We start from the raw sequence: 20,266 nt of genomic DNA on the forward strand, positions 1-20,266 counted from the left end.
TGTATAATAGGCTCCAGTTTCATCTACCTCATAAGAACTGATTCAAATGCATACTTTTTAATAGCTGAGTAAATATTTAAAATTACCCTTGTTGGATTGACCCTTTTATCTTTATGCAATAACCTCTACATCTCTTTATATATATATGTGTGTTTATATATAGAGAGAGAGAGCAAAGTAAATCAGCTATATATATGTATGTATATCCACTGTTTAGATTCTTTTCCCAGATAGGCCATTATAATGTTGTGTAGAGTTCCCTGTGAAAACAGTAGGTCCTTATTTGTTATGTATTTTAGTTTTGTTATTGAAGTATAGATGACTTACAATGTTGTGCCAATTTCTGCTGTGCAGCAAAATAACTCAGTTATACACATATATACATTCTTTTTAAATATTCTTTATCATTATGGTTTACCACAGGATATTGACCATAGCTCCCTGTATGTTAAGACCTTTTTGTTTATCCAGTGCAAATGTAACAGTTTGCATCTACCAACTCCAAACTCCTGGCCCCTCCCTCGCCCTCCCCACTACCTTGCCAACCATAATCTGTTCTCTGTTTCTATGAGTTTGTTTCTGTTTTGCAGATAGGTTCATTCCGCATATGGAAAGTGAAATCTCTTAGTTGTGTCCAACTCTTTGCGACTTCCTGGACTGTAGCCTGCCAGGCTCCTCTGTCCATGGGATTTTCCAGACAAGAATACTGGAGTGGGTTGCCATTGCCTTCTCCAGGGGATCTTCCTGACCCAGGTATCGAACCCAGGTCTCCCACATCGTAGGCAGATGCTTTACTGTCTGAGTCACCAGGGAAGTCATTCCACATATAAGTGATCAGTTTCGTTCAGTCGCTCAGTCGTGTCCGACTCTTTGCGACCCCATGAATTGCAGTATGCCAGGCCTCCCTCTCCATCACCAACTCCCGGAGTTCACCCAGACTCACGTCCATCGAGTCAGTGATGCCATCCAGCCATCTCATCCTCTGTCGTCCCCTTCTCCTCCTGCCCCCAATCCCTCCCAGCATCAGAGGCTTTTCCAATGAGTCAACTCTTCGCTTCAGGTGGCCAAAGTATTGGAGCTTCAGCTTTAGCATCATTCCTTCCAAAGAACACCTAGGACTGATCTCCTTTAGGATGGACTGGTTGGATTGCCTTGCAGTCCAAGGGACTCTCAAGAGTCTTCTCCAACACCACAGTTCAAAAGCATCAATTCTTCGGCGCTTAGCTTTCTTCACAGTTCAACTCTCATATCCATACATGATTACTGGAAAAACCATAGCCTTGACTAGATGGACCTTTGTTGGCAAAGTAACATCTCTGCTTTTGAATATGCTATCTAGGTTGGTCATAACTTTCCTTCCAAGGAGTAAGCGTCTTTTAATTTCATGGCTGCAGTCACCATCTGCAGTGATTTTGGAGCCCAAAAAAATAAAGTGTGACACTGTTTCCACTTTTTCCCCATCTATTTCCCATGAAGTGATGGGACCAGATGCCATGATCTTCGTTTTCTGAATGTTGAGCTTTAAGCCAACTTTTTCACTCTCCTCTTTCAATTTCATCAAGAGGCTTTTTAGTTCCTCTTCACTTTCTGCCATAAGGCTGGTGTCATCTGCATATCTGAGGTTATTGATATTTCTCCTGGCAATCTTGATTCTAGCTTGTGTTTCTTCCAGCCCAGCATTTCTCATGATGTAACTCTGCATAGAAGTTAAATAAGCAGGGTGACAGTATACAGACTTGACGTAGTCCTTTTCCTATTTGGAACCAGTCTATTGTTCCATGTCCAGTTCTAACTATTGTTTCCTGACCTGCATATAGGTTTCTCAAGAGGCAGGTCAGATGGTCCAGTATTCCCATCTCTTTCAGAATTTTCTACAGTTTATTGTGATCCACACAGTCAAAGGCTTTGGCATAGTAAATAAAGCAGAAATAGATGTTTTTCTGGAACTCTCTTGGCTTTTCAATGATCCAGTGGATGTTGGCAATTTGATCTCTGGGTCCTCTGCCTTTTCTAAAACCAGCTTGAACATCTGGAAGTTCACCGTTCACGTATTACTGAAGCCTGGCTTGGAGAATTTTGAGCATTACTTTACTAGTGTGTGAGATGAGTGCAATTGTGTGGTAGTTTGAGCATTCTTTGACATTGCCTTTCTTTGGGATTGGAATTAAAACCGACCTTTTCCAGTCCTGTGGCCACTGCTGAGTTTTCCAAATTTGCTGGCATATTGCGTGCAGCACTTTCACAGCATTGTCTTTTAGGATTTGAAATAGCTCAACTGGAATTCCATCACCTCCACTAGCTTTGTTTGTAGTGATGCTTTCTAAGGCCCACTTGACTTCACATTCCAGGATGTCTGGCTCTAGGTGAGTGATCACACCATCGTGATTATCTGGGTCGTGAAGATCTTTTTTGTACAATTCTTCTGTGTATTCTTGTCACCTCTTCTTAATATCTTCTGCTTCTGTTAGGTCCCTACCATTTCTGTCTTTTATCGAACCCATCATAGTGATATCATATGTTATTTGTCTTTCTTTTTCTGACTTATGATAATAATCTAGTTGCATCTGTATTGACGCAAATGGCATTATTCATTAATTTTTGTAGCTAAGTAGCAGCCCATCATATGTATGTACACATCTTCTTTATCTGTCCCTCTGTTGATGGACATTTTGATTCTTTTTATGTTTTGGCTACTGTGAACAGTGCTGCTACTATGAGCAGTGCTGCTATGAATATAGGGGTGTATATATCTTTTTGAATTATAGCTTTAAATTTTTTTTTTCTTTTTTAAGAAAGTATTTATTTTGATTGGAGGCTAATTAACTTTACAATATTGTGCTGGTTCTTGCCATACCCTGACATGAATCAGTCATGTGTGTACATGTGTCCCACCAAACTGAAGCCCCCTCCCACCTCCCTCCCCACCCATCCCTCTGGGTTGTCCCAGAGCACCAGCTTTGAGTGTCCAGCTTCACGCATTGGATTTGCACTGGTCATCTATTTTACATATGGTAGTATACATGTTTCAATGTTATTCTCTCATATTGTCCCATCCTTGCTTTCTCCCACAGAGTCCAAAAGTCTGTTCTTTACCTCTGTGTCTCTTTTGTTGTCTTGCATATAGGGTCATCATTACCATCTTTCTAAATTCCATATGTATGTGTTATTATACTGTATTGGTGTTTTTCTTTCTGGTTTACTTCACTCTGTATAATAGGCTCCAGTTTCATCCATCTCATTGGAACTGACTCAAATGTGTTCTTTTGTATAGCTGAGTAATATTCCATTGTGTATATGTACCACAGCTTTCTTATCCATTCATCTACCGATGGACATCTAGGTTGCTTCCATGTCCTAGCTATTGTGAACACTGTGTACTAGGGTACACATGTCTCTTTCAATTCTGGTTCCCTTGCTGTGTATGCCCAGCAGTGGGATTGCTGGGTCATAAGGCAGTTCTATTTCCAGTTTTTTAAGGAATCTCCACATTATTCTCCATAGTGGCTGTACTAGTTTGCATTCCCACCAACAGTGTAAAAGGGTTCCCTTTTCTCTGCACCCTCTCTAGCGTTTATTGTTTGTAGACTCTTGGATAGCAGCCATTCTGACCAGCATGAAATGGTACCTCATTGTGGTTTCAGTGTGCATTTCTCTGATAATGAGTGATGTTGAGCATCTTTTCATGTGTGTGTTAGCCATCTGTATGTCTTCTTTGGAAAAATGTCTGTTCTTTGGCTCATTTTTTGATAGAGTTGTTTATTTTTCTGGTTTTGAACTTCATGAGCTGCTTGTATATTTTGGGATTAATTCTTTGTCAGTTGCTTAGTTTGCTATTATTTTCTCTCATTCTGTAGGCTGTGTTTTCTGACTGGTATGAGGTGATATCTCATTGTAGTTTCAACTTGCATTTCTCTCATAATCACTGATATTGAACATCTTTTCATGTGTCTGCTGGCCATCTGTATGTCTTCTTTGGAGAAATATCTAAAGTTTTTCTGCCCATTTTTTGAATGGATTTTTTGGGGAGTTTTTTTGTTATTGTTTGAGCATTCTTTGGCATTGCCTTTCTTTGGGATTGGAATGAAAACTGACCTTTTCCAGTCCTGTGGCCACTGCTGAGTTTTCCAAATTTGCTGGCATATTGCGTGCAGCACTTTCACAGCATCATCTTTGAGGATTTGAAATAGCTCAACTGGAATTCTATCACCTCCACTAGCTTTGTTTGTAGTGATGCTTTCTAAGGCCCACTTGACTTCATGTTCCAGGATGTCTGGCTCTAGGTGAGTGATCACACCATCATGATTATCTGGGTCGTGAAGATCTTTTTTGTACAATTCTTCTGTGTATTCTTGCCACCTCTTCTTAATATCTTCTGCTTCTGTTAGGTCCATACCATTTCTGTCCTTTATCGAGCCCATCTTTGCATGAAATGTTCCCTTGGTATCTCTAATTTTCTTGAAGAGATCTCTAGTCTTTCCCATTCTGTTGTTTTCCTCTATTTCTTTGCATTGATCACTGAGGAAGGCTTTCTTATCTCTTCTTGCTATTCTCTGGAACTCTGCATTCAGATGCTTATATCTTTCCTTTTCTCCTTTGCGTTTCACTTCTCTTCTTTTCACAGCTATTTGTAAGGCCTCCCCAGACAGCCATTTTGCTTTTTTGCATTTCTTTTCCATGGGGATGGTCTTGATCCCTGTCTCCTGTACAATGTCACAAACCTCATTCCATAGTTCATCAGGTACTCTATCTATCAGATCTAGGCCCTTAAATCTACTTCTCACTTCCACTGTATAATCATAAGGGATTTGATTTAGGTCATACCTGAATGGTCTAGTGCTTTTCCCTACTTTCTTCAATTTCAGTCTGAATTTGGTAATAAGGAGTTCATGATCTGAGCCACAGTCAGCTCCTGGTCTTGTTTTTGTTGACTGTATAGAGCTTTTCTATCTTTGGCTGCAAAGAATATAATCAGTCTGATTTCGGTGTTGACCATCTGGTGATGTCCATGTGTAGAGTCTTCTCTTGTGTTGTTGGAAAAGGGTGTTTGCTATGACCAGTGCATTTTCTTGGCAAAACTCTATTAGTCTTTGCCCTGCTTCATTCTGCATTCCAAGGCCAAATTTGCCTGTTACTCCAGGTGTTTCTTGACTTCCTACTTTTGCATTCCAGTCCCCTATAATGAAAAGGACATCTTTTTTGGGTGTTAGTTCTAAAAGGTCTTGTAGGTCTTCATAGAACTGTTCAACTTCAGCTTCTTCAGCATTACTGGTTGGGGCATAGACTTGGATTACTGTGATACTGAATTGTTTGCCTTGGAAACAAACAGAAATCATTCTGTCATTTTTGAGATTTCATCCAATGTTTGTTATTGTTGACTTATATGAAAAGACCCTGATGCTGGGAAAGATTGAAGGTGAGAGGAGAAGGGGATGACAGAGGATGAAATGGTTGGATGGTATCACGGACTCAATGGACATGAGTTTGAGTAAACTCTGGGAGTTGGTGATGGACAGGGAGGCCTGGTGTGTTGCAGTCAGTGGGGCCGCAAAGAGTTGGACACAACTGAGCAGCTGAACTGAACTGAACTGATAAGCGATTTTGGAGATCAATCCCTTGTCTGTCGTATCATTTGCAGATATTTTCTCCCCTTCTGTAGGTTATCTTTTTTTTTTTTTTTTTTTCTGGTTTCCTTTGCTGTTCAAAAGCTTATAAGTTTGATAAGGTTCCATTTGTTTATTTTTGTTTTTCTTTCTATTGAATTGGGAGAGTGACCTAAGAAAACATGATTTATGTCAGAGAATGTTTTGCCTATTCTGCCTTCTAGGAGTTTTATAGTGTCATATATTGTGTTTAAATCTTTAAGCCATTTTAAGTTTATTATTGTGCTTGGTGTGCAGGTGTATTCTAACTTCATTGATTTACATGCAGCTGTCCAGCTTTCCCAGTGCTCTTGCTGAAGAGACTGCCATTTCCCCCTTTTATATTCTTGCATCCTTTGTTAAAGATTAATTAACCATAGATGTTTGAGTTTATTTCAGGGCTCTCTATTCTGTTTCATTGATCCATATACCTGTTTTTGTACCAAATACCACACTGTTTTGATACTCTAGCTTTGTAGTATTGTCTGATGTCTGGGAGAGTTATGCCTTGTGCTCTGTTCTTTTTCCTCAGGATTGCTTTAGCAATTCTGGGTCTTTTATTTTTCCATATATATTTTGGGGTTATTTGTTCCAATTCTGTGAAAAATGTCATGGGTAATTTGATAGGACTCAAATCTGTAGATTGCTTTGAGTATTATTGCCACTTTGACAGTATTAATTCTTCCAGTCAAAGAGCACGGGATATCTTCTTGTTTCTTTGAATCATCTTTTTTTTTTTTAATCATCTTTTATTTCTTTTTAAAATGTTTTATAGTTCTTAGTGTGTAAGTTGTTCACCTCCTTGGTCAGTTTTATTCCTAGGTTGAGTGGGGCTTGGTACAATTTTAAAAGGTATTGGTTTTTTTTACATTCCCTTTCTGATACATTGTTAGTATAAAGTTCAGTTCAGTTCAGTTGCTCAGTCATGTCTGACTCTTTGCAACCTCATGGACGGCAGCATGTCCATCTGTCCAGGTTCCCCTGTCCATCAGTAACTCTCAGAGTTTGCTCAAATTCAGGTCCATCAAGGTGGTGATGCCATCCAACCATTTCATCCTCTGTCATCCCCTTCTCCTCCTGCCTTCAATCTTTCCCAGCATCAGGGTCTTTTCAAATGAGTCAGTTCTTCACATCAGGTGGCCAAAGTAGTGGAGTTTCAGCTTCAGCATCAGTCCTTCCAATGAATATTCAGGATTAATTTCCTTTAGGATAGATTGGTGTATTGCATTGATGGATGTATTTACATATGTTGAAGCATCCCCTTGTGAACCTGGGATGAATCCCATTTTGTCAGGGTGTATAATCTTTTTTTTTTTTTTTTTAATGGACCATATTTTAAAGTCTTTATGGAATTTGTTACAATATTGCTACTTTTTTTTTTTTTTTTTTTTTGCTCTGAGGCATGTGGGGTCCTACCTTCCCGGCTAGAGGTCAAACCTGCACACCCTGCATTGGAAGGTTAAGTATTAACCCCTGGACCACCAGAGTAATCCCCTGTATGATCTTTCTTATATCTTGTTGGCTTCAGTTTGCTAATATTTTGTTGAATTTTTACATCTATATTCATCAAGGATATCGGCCTGTAGTTTTCTTTTTTGGTGGTGTCTTTGTCTGGTTTTCGTATCAGGGTGATGGTAGCTTCATAGAATGACTTTGGGAATGTTCCTTCCTCTTCAGTCTTCCAGAAGAATTTGAGAATAGTCAGTATACTTTCTTTTTATGTTTGGTAGAATGTGCCTGTGAAGCCATCTGGTCGTGGACTTTTGTTTGTAGGAAATTTATTATTATTATTATTACAGATTCTATTTAATTTCTAGTGATTGGTCTGTTCAAATTATCTGTTTCTTCTTGATCCAGTTTTAGTAGGCTGTGTGTTTCTAAAATGTTGTCCATTTCTTCTAGGTTGTCAAATTTGTTGTCATACAATTGTTCATAGTATTCTCTTAATGGTTGTATTTTAGTGGTACAGTTGAGATTTCTCCTTTTTCATTTGTTATTTTGTTTATTTGGGTTTCCTCTCTTTTCTTCTTGGTAAGCCTGGCCAGAAGTTTATCAATCTTGTTTACTCTTTCAAAACCAGCTCTTGGTTTTGTTGATTTTTTCTATTATTTTTTAACCTCTATTTTATTTATTTCCTCCCTGATTATTATTATTTCCTTCCTTCTGATGACTTTAGGTTTTGTTTGTTCTTATTTTTCTAATTTTCTTAGGTGATAGGTTAGACTTCCTTGAGATTTTTCTTGTTTTGTTTGTTTTAATGAAGGCCTATATCACTGTGAACTTCCCTTTAAGCACTGCTTTTGCTGTGGACCATAGGTTTTGTATGATTATGTTTTCATTGTCATTTGTTTCAAGGCATTTTTAAGTTTCCTTTGTGATTCCCTTTTTGATCCATTTGCTTTTTAATAGAAAGTTATTTAGTTTCCATGTAATCATTTTTTTCTAATTTATTTTCCTGTGGTTGATTTCTAGTTTCATGCCATTGGCATCAGAGAAGATGCTTGATATAATTTCTGTACTCTTAAATTTGTTGAGGTTAGTTTTGTGCCCTAGGATGTGTTCAGTCCTAAAGAATGTTCTGTGTACACTTGAAAAGGATGTGTATTCTGGTTTTTTGGGGTTTTGTGTCCTGAAAAATATTAATTGTTGAATTGTTCTGTTGTATCATTTAGGACCTCTGTTGCTTTATTGATTCTGTCTGGAAGATTTATCCATTGGTATGAGTGGGATATTAAAGTCTCCTACTACTATTGTATTGTTATTAATTTCTCCCTTTATGTCAGTATTTGTTTTATTATTTGGGTTCTTCTATGTATGGATGTGAAAGTTGGACTGTGAAGAAAGCTGAGTGCCAAAGAATTGATGCTTTTGAAGTGTGGTGTTGGAGAAGACTCTTGAGAGTCCCTTGGACTACAAGGAGATCCAACCAGTCCATCCTAAAGGAGATCAGTCCTGGGTATTCATTGGAAGGACTGATGCTGAAGCTGAAACTCCAATACTTTGGCCACCTGATGCGAAGAGTTGACCCATTGGAAAAGACCCTGATGCTGGGAGGGATTGGGGGCAGGAGGAGAAGGGGACGACAGAGGATGAGATGGCTGGATGGCATCACCGACTCGATGGACATGAGTTTGGGTAAACTCCAGGAGTTGGTGATGGACAGGGAGGCCTGGTGTGTGGTGATTCATGGGGTCTCAAAGAGTCAGACACAGCTGAGCAACTGAACTGAACTGAACTGATGTTAAGTACATATATGTTAATGAGTGTAAAATCTTTTTTTTAATTGATCCTTTTATCTTTATATCTTCTTATATTGATCCTTTTATCGTTATATATGTCCTTCTTTATCTTTCTTTATAGCCTTTGCTTTAAAGTCTACTTTGTCCGATATAAGCGTTGCAACTCTTGCTTTCCTGTCATTTCCGTTTGCACGAAATATCTTTTTCCATCCCCTCACTGTCAGTGTATGTGTCTTTTGTCCTGAGGTGGATCTCTTGTAAGCAAAATATTATAAGCTCTTGTGTTTTTTATTTTAAACCAGTATGTCACTCTTTGTCTTTTGATTGGAAAGAAAGTGAAAGTGAAAGTCGCTTAGTCGTGTCCGACTCTTTGTGACCCCATGAACTGTATAGTCCATGGAATTCTTCAGGCCAGAATACTGAAGTGGGTAGCCTTTCCCTTCTCCAGGGGATCTTCCCAACCCTGGAATCAAACCCAGGTCTCCCACATTGTAGGTGGATTCTTTACCAGCTGAGCCAAATATCCGGTCAATTGATATTTAAGTTAATTGTTGATGCATATGTATTTTTCTTACAATTAAATAGATTTTTATTTTTTAATTAATTAATTTATTTTAATTGGAGCCTAATTACAATATTGTGGTTTTTGCCATACATTGACATGAATCATATGTATTAATTGCCATTTTAAACCTTGTTTTCTGGTTGATTCTTTGTTTCTTCTTTGTTCCTTTTTTTTTTTTTTTTTTTGGCTTCTTTTTGTGGTTTGATCAATTTCTTTCTTTTTAATGCTTGTATTCTCTATTAGGTTTTTGTGAATCTGTTCTATTGTTTTTGATTTGTGGTTTCCGTTTTTAAATTACGTTAACCCCTTCCTATATCTGCTTGCTTTAGACTAATAGTCCTATAGACTTAAACACATTCTAAAAAAAGAATCTTCATTTTCTTATTTTCCTTTCCTGAATTATATGATATTGATGTCCCTTTTTACATATTTGTGTTTATCCTTTTGCTGTTGCTTGTGTTTATCATTGTTTTCATAAATAGGTTGCTTGCCTGCTTGCTAAGTCACTTCAGTCGTGTCCGACTCTGTGCGACCACATAGACGGCAGCCCACCAGGCTCTCCCGTCCCTGGGATTCTCCAGGCAAGAACACTGGTGTGGGTTGCTATTTCCTTCTCTAATGCATGAAAGGGAAAAGTGAAAGTGAAGTCGCTCAGTCGTGTCCGACTCCTAGCGACCCCATGGACTGCAGCCTACCAGGCTCCTCTATCCATGGGATTTTCCAGGCGAGAGTACTGGAGTGGGTGCCATCGCCTTCTCCGTATAAATAGGTTATCTGTCTCTTATGTCTCCTGTATTGACAGGCAGGTTCTTTACCACTAGTGCCACCTGGGAAGCCCAGTTTAAGTGACTTACTTGTGATTTCTTCCCGCCTGTTTTCTTCTTGTTTCTTTTCTATGTAGAGACCACCTTTCATTATTTCTTTTAGGATAGGTTTAGTATTAATGTATTCTTTTAGCTTCTGCTTATTTGAGAAATTCTTTATTTCTCCTCCTATTTTAAATGATAATCTTGGTGGGAAGGTTGCAGATTTTTCTCTTTCAAGACTTTAAATATATTTTGCCACTCCCTTCTGGCCAGCAGTGTTTCTATAGAGAAATCACCTGATAGCCCTATGAGGGTTTCTTGGTAAGGAACTCTTTTTTCTCTTGCTGCCTTTAGAATTCTCTCTTTATCTTTAATCTTTGTCATTTTTATTATAATATGTCTTGGTGTAGGTCTGTTTGGGTTTATTTTGTTTGGAACCATCTGTGCTTTCTGTTCTGGGTATCTGTTCTGGATATATTCTTTAGATTTTGGGAATTTTCAGCCATAATTTCTTCAAATACATGTTTAATCCCATTTCTCTTTCTTCTTTTTCTGGAATCCCTATTATGTATAGATTGTCCTGTGTTATATTATCTGATAGGTCTCTAATACTGCTTGCTTTTTTTTTTTTTTTTTCTTTCCGTATGCTGTTTTGATTGGGTAATTTACATTAGTCTATCGTCCAGGTCACTTATTCTTCTGCATTATTCATTCTGCTATTCATTCCTTTGAGCTCAGATTTCATCTTGGCAAATGGATTTTCTAAATTTTCTTGTTTCCTCATTATAGTTTCTAGTTCCTTTTTACAGTAATCTTCATTTCTGTCACTATCCTTTCTTAATTCCTTCAGCAATTTTGTTACCTTCTTTTTGAACTGAGTGTTAGACTGAAGAGGTTTATTTCACTTTTCCTTCAGAGGAATTTTCTTAGTTTTAACTGAGAGTGGTTCCTCCGCTTCTTCATTTTTGCTTATATATCTCTTAGTCTGTTAGTTTAGGAAAAACAGTAACAATTGTAGTCTTGCAGGATTATTTATAAATTGGAGCATCCCTGCATAGCTTGTATGGGTTTGATATTTTTTGGTATGAGGGCTGTTTTGGGTTTGGATGCTTGCTGTCCTTTCCTCACCATGTTCTGGCTATTACCACCTTGATAAGGGGATGTGCAGATGCTCAGGTTCACAGCTCACGCAGGTTCCCAGGAAGGTGGGGGCAGGGGGTCCCTCCTCAGCAGAATCAGTGGCAGGTCACACCCCCTCCCAGGGAAGCTGGCCCTAGATTACAGAGCCCTTAGTGGTGGTAGCTGTGTAAGCTCCCAGGAAGGTGGAGGCAGTGACCTGAGCAGGTGCCCTCGCCTGCTCACAGGCAGCAGCAACAGCAGTCTGTGCTGTCACTTGGGTTGGCCCCTGGAGCTCATGCAGGTGCTATCTGCTGCCTGTGAGCTTGGAGAAAGAAGCTCCTACTGTGGGCCGACTCTTGTCCTCGCATGCTTCCCAACAATGATCCCTTATCTGTCTGGCAGGCCCAGGCTTCTTCCTGGACTCCCTCAGGTGTGATGCACTACACCCTATCCCCCTCAGGCTCTCTTCACACAACCCCAATCCTCTCTCCAGGGTGTGACCCCTGAAGCCTGAGCCTCAGTACCCAGCCCTCACCTACCCCAGTGGGGGAGTGGACAGCTTCTTAGCTGGGGAGTGCCAGTTGGCACTGACCCTAATTGAGGGTCTTTCTCAACTTTGACCTCAATACACCTGTTGCTGCCCTGTCCTCCAAGGCTCTGAAGCTCTCTCAATTCCTGCTAGTGAGGGGACTTCCCAGTGTGCAGAAACCTTTCCTCTTTCACAGCTCCCTCCCAGAGGCACAAGGCCCATCCAGATTTCTTTCTCTTTCTTTTGTTCTTTTTTCTTTTGCCATGCTCAGTTACATGGAGGTTTTCTTGCCCTTTTGGAAGTCTGAGGTCTGCCAGCATTCAGTAGAAGTTGTATGAGAGTTGTTCCACATGTGGATGTATTTTGATGTATCTGTGGGGAGAAGGTGAGCTCCACATCTTATTCCTCCACCATCTTGATCTGATCTCCCTAGTTATCTATTTTATATATAGTAGTTTGTACATATAAGTCCCAACCTCCCAATTTTTCTCTCTCCCCTCTTCCCCAGTCCACCAGTAATCATGTTTGTTTTCTACATCTGTAGCTCCATTTCTGCTTCATAGAGAAGTTCATTTGTAGCTCTTCTTCAGATTCCACATATACTAGACATCATATAATTGTCTTTCTCTGTCTGACTTACTTCACTCAGTATGACAATCTCTGGATCCATCTGTGCTGCTGCAAATGGCATTATTTTGTTCCTTTTAATGACTGAGTAATCCTGGAATGTGAAGTCAGATGGACCTTGGGAAGCATCACTACACACAAAGCTAGTGGAGGTGATGGAATTCCAGTTCAGCTTTTTCAGATCCTAAAAGATGATGCTCTGAAAGTGCTGCACTCAATATGTCAGCAAATTTGGAAAACTCAGCACTGGCCACAGGACTGGAAAAGGTCAGTTTTCATTCCAATCCTAAAGAAAGGCAATGTCAAAGAATGCTCAAACTACTGCACAATTGCACTCATCTCACATGCTAGTAAAGTAATGCTCAAAATTCTCCAAGCCAGGCTTCAGCAATACCTGAACCAGGAACTTCCAGATGTTCTAGCTGGTTTTAGAAAAGGCAGAGGAACCAGAGATCAAATTGCCAACATCTGCTGGATCATCAAAAAAGCAAGAGAGTTGCAGACAAACATCTATTTCTGCTTTATTGACTATGCCAAAGCCTTTGACTGTGTGGGTCACAATAAACTGTGGAAAATTCTGAAAGAGCTGGGAATACCAGACCACCTGACCTACCTCTTGAGAAGGCTGTATGCACGTCAGGAAGCAACAGTTAGAACTGGACATGGAACAACAGACTGGTTCCAAACAGGAAAAGGAGTACGTCAAGTCTGTATATTGTCACCCTGCTTATTTAACTTCTATGCAGAGTACATCATGAGAAACGCTGCGCTGGAGGAAGCACAAGCTGGAATCAAGATTGCCTGGAGAAATGTCAATAACCTCAGATATGCAGATGACACAACGCTTATAGCAGAAAGTGAAGAAGAACTAAAGAGCCTCTTGATGAAAGTGAAAGAGGAGAGTGAAAAGTTTGGCTTAAAGCTCAACATTCAGAAAACTAAGATCATGGCATCTGGTCCCATCACTTCATGGCAAATAGATGGGGAAACAGTGGAAGCAGTGGCTAACTTTATTTTTCTGGAATCCGAAATCACTGCAGATGGTGATTGTAGTCATGAAATTAAAAGATGCTTGCTCCTTGGAAGGAAAGTTATGACCATCCTAGACAGCATATTAAAAAGCAGAGACATTGCTTTGCCAACAAAGGTCCATCTAGTCAAGGCTATGGTTTTTCCGGTAGTCATGTATGGATGTGAAAGTTGGACTATAAAGAAAGCTTAGTGCCAAAGAATTGATGCTTTTGAACTTTGGTGTTGGAGAAGACTCTTGAGAGTCACTTGGACTGCAAGGAGATCTAACCAGTCCATCCTAAAGGAGATCAGTCCTGGATGTTCATTGGAAGGAGTGATGCTGAAGCTGAAACGCCAATACTTTGGCCACCTGAAGCGCAGAGTTGACTCATTGGAAAAGACTCTGATGCTGGGAGAGATTGGGGGCAGGAGGAGAAGGGGATGACAGAGGATGAGATGGCTGGATGGCATCACCGACTCGATGGACATGAGTTTGAGTCAACTTCGGGAGTTGGTGATGGACAGGGAGGCCTGGCGTGCTGCGATTCATGGAGTTGCAAAGAGTTGAACACGACTAAGTGACTGAACTGAACTGAACTGAACACCTAAAGCAACTAGAAAAAGACGAAAAGAAGAACCCCAATGTTAGTAGAAAGAAAGAAGTCATTAAAAGCAGAGCAGAAATAAAAAGAAGGAGATTATAGCAAAAATTAATAAAAACTAAAAACTGGTTCTTTGAGAAGATAAAATAGACGAACTATTAGCCAGACTCATCAAGAATAAAAGGGAGAAGAATCAAATCAATAAAATTAGAAATGTAAATGGAGAAATCACAACAGACAACTGAGAAATACAAAGGATCATAAAAGACTACTCTCAGCAACTATATGCCAATAAAATGGACAACCTGGAAGAAATGGACAAATTCTTAGAAAAGTTTCCAAAACTTTCCAAAACTGAACCAGAAAGAAATAGAAAATCTTCACAGACCCATTACAAGCATGGAATTGGAAACTGGAATAAAAAATCTTCCAACAAACAAAAGCCTGGGACCAGATGGCTTCACAGGTGAATTCTACCAATTTAGAGAAGAGCTAACACCTACCCTACTCAAACTCTTCCAGAAAATTGCAGAGGAAGGTAAACTCCCAAACCATTCTGTGAGGCCACCATAACCCTAATACCAAAACCAGACAAACATGCCACCAAAAAAGAAAACCACAGGCCAGTATCACTGATGAACATAGATGCAAAAATCCTCAACAAAGTTCTACCAAACAGAATCCAACAACATATTAAAAAAGATCATACATCATGACCAAGTGGGCTTTATTCCAGGGATTCAAGGATTCTTTAATATTTGCAAATCAATCAATGTGATACGCTATGTTAACTAATTGAAAGATAGAAACCATATGAGTATCTTAATTATTTCAAATATTTTTTATTGAGATATTCAATCAAATAGTATCTCAATTACTCAAACATTTAAAGTAATTACTGATAGATATGTACTTATTGTAATTTTAAATTTGATTTCCCAGTTGATTTTGTTCATTACTTTTTTTTTTTTTTTGTCCTTTCTGGTTTGATGGTTTCTTTTTGTATTATGCTTGAATTCCTTGACTTTTGGTTTTTATAACTCTTTTATGTTTTGGGGTTTTAGTTACCATGGTTTTCTAATATGGCAACCAATAACCATACCTACTTACTTTAAACTGGTAGTCATGTAAGTTCAAACACATTCTAAAGATCAGTTGTTTTTTTTTTTACTTTCCTTCTACACATTTTGTGATTTTGATGCCCTATTTTACATCTTCATGTTTATCCTTTTGCTGTTAATAGTTATAATCACTTTTACAAAAATTTTTGGTTGTTTTTTAATCTATGTGCTGGTTTATTTAAGTGATCTTCAATCCTTTTCTATATTTGTTTTTTCTATTGTGATTTTCCCCTTCCCATAGACTCTCGTTTCTTTTCTGTTAGAGAAGATCCTTTAATATTTCTTTTAGGGTAGGTTTTATATTGCTAAATTCTTTTCATTTTTGCTTGTCTAAGGAATTGTTTGTTTCTCCTTCTATTCTTAATGATAATCTGCTTGGTAGAATATACTATGTTTCAGATTTCTCTCTTTCAAATTTTGAATATATGCCACTCCCTCTGCCCTGCAGAGTTTCAGCAGAGAAATCAGCTAATTGCCTTATGGGGGTTTCTTTGTAATTGAGTTTAAGATTTTTTTCTTGCTTTCTTTAAAATCCTTTTTCTGTAAAATTTGTCACTTTACTTCTGATATATGTTGGTGTGGGTCTGTTTGGGTTCATCTTGTTTGGGGCTCCTGTGCTTCCTGTGCCTGAGTATTGGTGTTCTTTTTTTAAGTTTGGGAAGTTCTCAGCCATAATTTCATTAAATACATTTTTGATCCCCTTCTCTCTTCTCATTGTCCTGGAACCTTGATTATATGTAGTTTCAGTTCAGTTCAGTCGCTTAGTTGTGTCCAACTCTTTGCAACCCCATGCACTGCAGCACGCCAGGCCTCCCTGTCCATCACCAGCTCCTGGAGTTTACCCAAACTCATGTCCATTGAGTCGGTGATGCCATCCAACCATCTCATCTTCTATCTTCCCCTTCTCCTCCTGCCCTCAATCTTTGGCATGCTTTAAATTATCTCATAGATCTCATGTTGCTTTCACTTTTTAAGTTTGTCTTTCCATACGCTGCTCTGATTAGGTCATTTCCAATATTCTATCTTCCAGATTACTTATTTCTTACTTAGTCTGCTGCTTGTTGCCTCAAGGTTGGTTTTTACCTTGGCAGTTGACTTGCCTAATTTTAACTGGCGTATCTTTATAATGTCTAGTTCCTTGTTACATGTTATACATTTCTATTTATAATTTCTAGTTCCTTGCTATGTGTCCTGCGTTTCTATGGGGAACCTTTTTAGTTCCTTTAGCATTTTTAATACCTTTTTTAAAATTTGGGGTTTCATAGACTGGTGAGGTGCCGGGGACCAGCCCCGGCTGATCCAGGGTATTCGAAGGAGAGACGGCGTAGGCGAAGATCAGGAAACAATTGCTTAATTAAATGTTAATTAAGGATATAAAGAGTAATAAAATGAGGATAGCTCAGTGAAGAAATTCAGTGGAGAAAAGAGGCTGAATAATTCAGCCAGAAGGTAAGAGAAAGAACGACATGGTGAGACCAAGTTTTGGTGAACAAGGCCCGCACTTTATTTTCCAAAGTAGTTTCTATACCTTAAGTTATGCATAGAGGATAATGGGGAAAGGGGTAGAGTCTTGCAGCAAGCCAGGCTTTCTTCCTGCAAACTTATCATATGCAAAAGCTTAGGTGATTTGCATCATCTTCTGGCCTGGAGGCCTGTTAACATTTTAAGACCTTCTCTTCAGAAAACTTATTTTTCTCTAAAGGTGATTGGTCAGGAGCCACCCTCCAAAAGCATTAGATAAAGTTGCATTCCTACAGAGCAAAGGTGTAGTGGGCTATAACAAGAAAAAGAATTAACTCAAGGGTCCCAGGTTACAAACATTAAAGCTACTATTTACACCAATTATATTAATCAATACACTGCCAGGGACACAGCAGGTAAGGGATATGGAGACTTAGCAGCAAACATTGGCCCAACAAGTGAAAATCCCTTCACCAATACAATTTCTAATCAATCTTTTAACTGCTCAAAAGAATCTGTGTTTAGACAGTTTAGAACATCTCCTGCCTCTCACAGTTGGGAGGCTCTGAACAATCACATGTGGCCGGAAAAACCTATTCAGGCAGGGTAGAGGACTCCAAAGGAGTTTGTAGGTTGAAACACTGTCACACCCAGGAATTATTAACTGGAGCTGTAAGCTAACTCTTTTTTCAGAGAGGTAGTGGGGGACAGCCCCCCGTAAAGTCAGAGGTGTAGGTGAAAGCACAAAGCAGAAAGTAGGCAGACTCTGGTTTTGGGGGTATATGCTCGAGAATTTCCAGGGGGACTCCTGAAGCTCGATCCCGCCTTTGCGTATGCCGAGCCTCCTTCCTCATGACCTTTGTCATGGGCGGAGTTCCTCACGCTGTGATAGAATTCCAGTTGAGCTATTCCAGATCCTGAAAGATGATGCTGTGGAAAGTGCTGCACTCAATATGCACTATGCACTCAATATGCAATATGCCGGCTCCCGGCAGTGAGGTCTGTTTTATTGTTTGTTCTTTCAGAGGATTTCTCCTGTTCTTTTCATTGGGAATAGTTCTTTTCCTTTTCTTATTTTACTTAACTTTCTCTGTCTCTATGAATTCAGGAGAAACAGTTATCTACTGTGGTCTTAAAGAGGGTTGCTTATGTGGGAGCATCACTGTGTAGATTGTGTGAGTCCAGTGTTTTTGGTGTAAGGACTGCTTTGGACATGTTGCGAGCCTTGTCTTTCCTTAGAGTATGCTGGCTGTTATCCCCTTGATAAGAGTGTGGTTGCTGTTGTGAAGTTCAGACCTGTGCTGGATGTAGGCAAGGCCTCCTCTTTGCTCAGTGGCTGCCACAGCCCTGCTCGGGGGTAGGTTCTGCTCTGCAGTTGTTGCACTAGAAACCCTTAAGGTTGGGTTTGGTAAGGCTTTGTTGCCCTTGAGTGCGTGCCCTGTCTCAAAGGAGGTGACTGCTAAAGCGCGTTAAGCCCATATGGCCACAGGGAACTTATATGCAACCTGTGTGAGCATCTGCAGTTCTGCCCAAAGCAGCTCAAGGTAAATATCCTTTCTCTCTTGTGTTCATCCTAGATCTAGTGCTAGGCTGTGGTGTGGAATGGGCTGGTGCTGAGTACTGAGGAGGTAAGAATTGAGATTTTGCATCCACCTGGGACCAACCTGGGCTGACTCTGTGGCAGACCTTCCCCAGGACCTCTCTGCCCCAGGTCTGGCTCCAAACTGCAGTGCAGGGTTGGTGCAGCTGGAGTGCTTCTACAGGGAAGCAAACTACTGTGTGCTCCTCTCCAGGGCCTGTCCATGGAGATTTGCATTTCTGTGGTACCACCCGGTATGTGCTGCAACAAAGCCCACCACAACTGGACCCATTCTCACAGTGCAAGTGCTGTCACTGGGCTCAAGGCCAGACCCACCCCAGCCATGCCCCTTCTAATGAACTCTTCGATTCGGCTTGGACCACCTCAGACACTCTGGGCTCTCTCAACACAACTATACCAAGTTCTCTCCCAGGGATCAACCACCCAGGATTTAATGTCTAGCCACTGTAAGTACTAGCATCCTCTCTTGACATGTTTCAGTGAGGTGGCAGCTGCTATCACCGGTTTCTCTTCACGCTGATTGCAAGCAGGTCAGCATGAGTACACTCTTTGCAAGCAGAATCCAGGCTCTTCCAGCCTCTCTATGTGTCCCAGCAGCCCTCTGAACAGGCAAAGGGACTCTCCAGGTGAGAGTCTGCTAGTATGGACCTTCCCTTCTTCACAGATTCCTCCCAGGGTACCAGTCCCATTCTGATACCTTTTCTTCTCCCACTTCTGCCCACTAACATGGACATTTTCCGTGCAACTTTGGTAGTATAGGAGATCTACCAGTTTAAATTTCTGTGAGAGTTGTTCACTCTGTTGATGTATTTTTGATGTGTTTGTGGGGGAGAGGTGAGCTCTACATCCTACTCAGCAATATTGATCCTCTGGACCAAGCTGTACATTTTCATACACTCCCCCTCAATGTTTTATGTCTTTAATGTTACAATATTTTTGCATTTAGTATCAGTTAATAAATTACTGTATTTAGTTATTTTAAATACTTTTGCCTTCTAACTTTTATTAGACTTAAAAGTGATTTGTATATCTTTAACTGTTTGTTCATAACCATTATTACAACATTATTCTGAATTTAACTATATATTTAACTTTACCAGTGAGATTTATAGTTTTAGATTTTTGTTACTAATTAATGTCCTTTTGTTTCAGCTTGAAGTTCCTTTAATAGTTTTTGTAAGGCTGGTATAATGGTAATGAACTCTTTCTGCTTTTGCTTATCTAGAAAATTCTATATCTCTCCTTCAATTCTGAAGGACAGCTTTGCCAAGTATTCTTGACTGGCAGGTTTTATTTTTCCCAGCAATGGTTTCTGATGAAAACTCTGCTGGGGGATTCCCTTGTATCACAGGTCTTTTTTTCCCTTTTGCTGCTTTTAAGATTTGCTCCTTGTCTTTAATTTTTGACAATTTAATTATAATGTGTCTTGGTGTGAGTCATTTTGGATTCATCTTATTTGAAGTTTTATGTGCTTCCTGGATCTGCATGTCTATTTGTTACCCCAGCTTAAGGAAGTTTTCAGCCATTATTTCTTTGAATAACCTTTTGGTTACTTTCTTTCTTCTCTTTCTGGGACTCTTATGATGCATATGTTGACCCACTTGATTCTGTCCCCTAAGTCCCTTAAACTCTCTTCACTTGTTTTTGTTTTTTCCTTTCTTTTTTGATTGGACAAATTCTACTTCCCTGTATTTGAGTTAGCTAATCTTTTTTTTTTTTTTTTTTTTTCTGTTTAGTCTGATGTTGAATCTCTCTATTGAACTTTTCAATTCAGTTATTATATTCTTCAGGTTTGTGATTTCTGTTCAGTACTTACGTTTTCTGTCTCTTTGTTGAAATTCTTTCTTAGTTTATGCATTGTTCTGAGCTCACTGAGCATCTTTATGACTATTATTTTGAACTGTTTATCAGGTAAATCACTTATGACCATTTCATTTAGATCTGTTT

General features: G+C 39.5%; 1 long non-coding RNA gene across 2 annotated transcripts; it reads left to right on the forward strand.

Moving 5' to 3' along the window:
- The first annotated feature begins 590 nt into the window (after positions 1-590).
- On the forward strand, positions 591-19,302 carry LOC147347912 (uncharacterized). Of its 2 annotated transcripts, none has more exons than XR_015150819.1 (2): positions 591-753; positions 18,513-19,302. It is a non-coding gene; the product is annotated as an uncharacterized LOC147347912 (long non-coding RNA). The 2 variants fall into 2 exon arrangements; XR_015150818.1 differs by lacking the exon at positions 591-753 and adding an exon at positions 18,250-18,347.
- The last annotated feature ends 964 nt before the right edge of the window (positions 19,303-20,266 follow it).

The sequence above is a fragment of the Bos grunniens genome, chromosome 22, assembly GCF_055505025.1.
Source record: "Bos grunniens cultivar Pamir isolate PY7600 chromosome 22, Bosgru_T2T1.0, whole genome shotgun sequence".
NCBI classification, from domain to species: domain Eukaryota; kingdom Metazoa; phylum Chordata; class Mammalia; order Artiodactyla; family Bovidae; genus Bos; species Bos grunniens.